Here is a 5,128-nt window from a genome sequence, read left to right as displayed (position 1 = left end):
ATGTCATTTCGTCACCAAATTTTGCATGCATGTGAGAAATTCATCAATATTTATCGCAACAAATTCTGAAATTTTTGAAATCTTATACTGTTTTTTTGGATTTTACTGTTCATCAATGTGCATATGAGTTTAGGATTAGAAACTTCGTGCCCGGAGGAGATCTTCCAACAGAGGGGTTCCCATCATCTCTATCCGATCCCATATAATCGGTTAGAGGAGGATAAATTACGTTTTGCTCCTTAAACCGGCACCTTATAACGGTCTCCACGGACTCCGCGACCCTTAAATATACTCATCCGTCAATCCATGCATGGTAAAAAAAATTGCCTCCATTCTCACCCATGCACGGCCAAATCCACTCCGGCGCTGCTCTCCTTGCCTCCAATGGCCACCACATGCCATCGCCGACACCCCGCAGCCCTGCCAACCTCTTGCCACCAAATTCCAATGATTTTTTTTATTTGTTCGTCTTTTCCACGGTCTCCGGCCATGACGGTGCTCCTCCCCGTCGTCTCTAGGACGGTGGTGCTCCTCCCAACGCCCCCACCGTCCACACCTGATTGCACCCAACCGCCTCACTGGCAGCAACTCCGAGGGGAGCTCCACTTCGTTGTGTCCAGACAATGTCACGTGGCGCCGGAGTGTGTTCCACCTCCTGGTTGCGCTTGCGGAGGACTGCACAGACATTGGGGATTTTGTTCTTGCCCAATGGCGAGGAGGTATTATCCAGGCGCGGCGCTGCCGAAGAAGCTCGCCATTTAAGAAAGCTGGAGCATTGGTGCAGCCGGTCCCGACATCGCTGGAGTAGCCCTGCCGCCTGATACTGCCGCCGGTCGGACACGAGGCCACACGATCGAGAGCCACCTTCTTGCTTGTATGTGTGTTGTGTGTGCTGCATTGCAAGTGTTCAGCGAAATGGATGGAGCCAAATATAAGGTATAGGGAGTTAAGTTTAGGGGATCGGTTTGTTTATGTGATGTCCATTTGCATTTTTAGTTTGGCGCACTTTCAACTTGACACCTCCAATTAACATATCTAATATGTTCGAGAACTAGTTGGGTAGTGTTCATCCTAAGCTTAAGGGGCAATTACGCGTGGGGCGTCTGTACTTTATTTTGGGTAATATGGAATTGTAATGATTTTGTCTCTTTTTTTGGTGAATGGTAATGATTTTGTCTTTAACATGTTTGAGCTCCAAAGAAATTGTGGTTCATTTTGAGAGCTACCGGATGGATACTTACTTGCTACATCCTCCCTGCTTTTTGCAGAGGTGTAGGTATTCATGTACTTTTTTGGTGCAACCAATGGGATATAACCAGATATAATCCATTCGGTTTCGATGGCAATCCAATAATAATTTATGTGATTGAGTCATGTATAATCTCGGATGGCTCGAATGTTCACCTACTTATCATTGTGCTTTTTGTATAACATTATGAATATTGCTACATTTGATTATAATAATCCCGAGTGTGCATTGTCGATATTATGCAGAAGCTGAACAAAACTGCCCTGTAAAAAAAAGGAAATCACGAAAAATAAACTGAAATGTCGGCACATATTTTAGCTAAAGCTCTTGTATGAGCTATGTAAAAAAAAATATTCTATCCCGGAAGGCTTTTGTAATGTTGCTTAATCAATAAAATGCCGAAATTTGCTAAGAAAACGGAACGTCCGAGAGCTGCTCATCAGTCGCTCCGCATTTGGGCATCCTTGTAAAGCTATAAACGTACTTACTGATGTATATACATATATAATGCACATGTACATCCCGTCTAGGCACATACGTACGTAGACGTAGATCATGGCATCACTCACAAGTCACGGGATAACGTCGGCCGTACGGATGGGCATGGTCTCCTTTGATACTGTTGAGTACATTGATTATCAGAAAAGATTAGATAGGCTAGTATTAGTTCTGGTTTGTCTTGTGCTCCAAATTGATCATTGTATTTTTATATATATGGCCCATAGGCTCAAGCAATACAACAAATTATTCTTCCAAATCTCTTTCTCCCTTTAAATATGGTATCAGCCTAATCGATTCTAAACCCTAGACGTCGCCGCTTACGCACCCGCGCGCCTCCCCCGAGGCGGTCGGCCTCCATGACCGCCGCCGGGGGCCGCGTCGCCCGTACCTAGGGTTCGTTCGCCGGTCGTGTTGACCGGCTGTCCTAAAGAGTCTTTTCCCGAGCCCCTGCTCTGGATTTTTCTCTCTCCCGCCGGTCATCTTGATCGGCGTTTTTTTTTTGGTTTTCCGATCTATACTTGATCGGTTTGTGTTGCCCGCCGCCGCCTGTACACCAATGCGCCTCTACTCCGACACCGTCGCAACCGGCCGGCTCCTTCACCGACCCGGCGGCCTCGCGCTACAGGCAGCCCCTCACGGTCGTCATCTGCGCGCCGGCCCGTTGTCGATCTACGTCGATCGTTTCCGCCCTCTCCGACCGGGACACCTGCATCGCCTCAACAAGGCGGCCTCGCGCCATGCGGCCGCCAATCATAGCCGCCGCTCGCGCGTCGGCCCGCCAATCGATCCTGCCACCCGCCTCCGCCGCTTCTGCACGGCGGCCCTGCGGGTTGCCTTGACGGCCTCGTCCTCGGCTACGTCGGGACGACTGCATCAGGCCCGTCGGATGCCTTGAGCTCGGGCGTCGCTGCTCCATTGGTCGCTCGGGCCTCGCTGCCCAGGCGTCGGGGCTGCTTTGGTGGCCCGGGTGCCGGTGCTGACGCGCTTGTCCGCACGTCGTCCCACGTCGTCCAACGTCGCCGGCTTCACCTAAGACTCCGCCACCACCCGCCTCAACTGAGCGGCGTCCCCGACCTCACGCGCGATCGGATTGATCACCCGCCCGCCGCCGCGATTCGCCTCATCTATGTTGTGCGACTAACCTGGCCCGTCGGTTGCGCGCGCCTCCGCAGGCCCCGTGAAGACTGTCCCGAGTTCTGCGCGCCCCTCTACCGATCGAGCAATGGGCTGCCGCTGCGTCGGCCCGTCGGGCCGCAGCGCCGCCACCCCTGGTTCTTCTCCCGGCTGCATCGACCCGCGTCATCGCTGCGTCGCCCCTTCGGGCCGTAGTGCCGTGGCCTGCGGTCCCCTGCCGCCCCGAGGCTGTCCGCTCCAAGCTTCCCGTGGCTGCACCGACCCTCGCGCCGCTGCTGCGTCGCCCCATCGGGCCGTAGTGAGCATGGGACGCGGTCCACGCCGCCGACCCGAGACCGTTCCCACGGTTGCGCCGTCCCTTCAGGCCATAGCCCACGGCCCGCGGTCCCCGCCGCCGCTCCGAGGTCTTCCCGATGTCGCCCATTCGGGCCGTAGTGTCGTGGCCCGCGGTCAACTGCCGTCGCCACACGTTGACTTCCCGTGGCATGCACCGTGCCGCCTCAGTTGCCGTGGGAACTCCACCGCCCGCGCTGGTCTTCGTCACGCTGTCAGGGTTCTTCGCCTACTTCGAGCACCGCCGTCGCGCTCCTAACCTAGCCGCCGCTCTACTTTGGCCGCTGCCGACGCCGCCGCCCGTCCACCTCCCTCGTCTTCGTCCAGCACCAGCCCATCTCTAGCGCTGCAACCGTCGTCGAGTTCTTCTCTGCTGGCCCGTCCGACTTCTTCGACATGGCGTACAACTCGTGCAGGTCCCTCGTCTACGCATGCCCGGTGCTGGCAACACCGATGCGTTCCTTCATCCACGACGTGTCCCCGGGCCTGGCAAGCCTCGTGCGGCGCTTCGTCAACTTCGTCTTCATCCGTCTACACATGCCCAGTGTTGGCAACACCGGTGCGTGCCTTCGTCCACGACGTGTCCCTGGGCTTGGCAAACCTGCCGCGACGCCTCGTCAACACCATCTTCTCTCAGGCGCACCCCTACTTCGACATCACTGCGCCCATGCTAACTCGTCGCCTCCTTGCGCCCGCGGCTTCACGGCGACTTCCTCGACACCGGCTACCCCAATTCGACATCGACCACGGCATTCTTCGCACGGCTACCTCAGCCACGGCTACACCACCCACGCTCTCGGCTACCTCAATAAGCGGCACAAAGGGCTACCGCCTTGCTTGAGCAACCTCGTCGGTTTCCACTCTAGCCACGCCTTCCGCGATGCATCGACCATTACGACTGTGGGGTGGTGTCCGCCGACTTGCCTTCGGATTCTTCTCCAGTCTCACCGTCTGCGTCGCTACAGTTGTGACTGCGGGGTATGTTGAGTATATTGATTATCAGGAAAGACTAGATAGACTAGGATTAGTTCTAGCTTGTCTTGTACTTCAAGTTGATCATTGTACTTCTATATATATATATGTCCACGAGGCTCAAGCAATACAATGAACTATTCCATCAAATCCCTCTCTCCCTTCTAACAGATACCACAAGTCCATAACTAAACAAACACACGAACAACGCTTCATACGTGCACGATACAACGTAGAAGTCCTCATGGATTGGCCTCCGGCTCCGGCTGTGGGAAGAAGAACCCGGTAAGGGTGGGCGTGCGCGTCGCCGGCTTCCACGGCGTTCCCGGGAACGGCGGCAGGTGCATCTCTGGGAATGGCGGGAGCTCAAACTTAGGCATCGGCGGCAGCTCGTAGTCTGGCAGCCCGGTCAGGTGTGGCGCGGACGGCTCTTCTTCCGTGGGCGGAGCCGTCTCCTGCTCCTGCAGCTTCCTCGCCGCGCTGCTCACGGCGACGGACGAGAGGAGCAGCGAGAGGAGGAGCACGAGGGCGGTGCTCCTCGAGGCCATGCTGGACTTCCTCTTACGTGCAGCTGGCTAGCTAGCGGTCGGCCGGTGTGGTTGGCTGTGGATGTGTGATACTAATACTACTGAGCAGGTGTACGTTGCGTGGTACTTGTAGGGCGCGAAAGCTTGTAGTGCCTCTGCACCGTGTGCCGCGGGAGTCCCGCGATTTGGAACAAGGTTGGCCATCTGCCCGTACGTAGTCGGTTTGGTTAGACGATCGGTGTGGCTTTTTCTAGCTTCAGTTCGATGCCATGGGTGAGAAAGGAGCGGCCGCGGGCAACGTACATGTCCAAGGGAGCAGGTAGGATCAGTAGTTGTGATTAGGCCGACTGTTAAGAAGAAATGGCGTCTCCAAGGAACTCCACCCCGTGGACACGGTTCGTCATATGCGGCC

The sequence above is a fragment of the Triticum dicoccoides genome, chromosome 2B (genome assembly GCF_002162155.2).
Source record: "Triticum dicoccoides isolate Atlit2015 ecotype Zavitan chromosome 2B, WEW_v2.0, whole genome shotgun sequence".
NCBI classification, from domain to species: Eukaryota; Viridiplantae; Streptophyta; class Magnoliopsida; order Poales; family Poaceae; genus Triticum; species Triticum dicoccoides.
The sequence above is the reverse complement of the archived record's forward strand: the minus strand, read 5'-3'. Positions refer to the sequence as shown.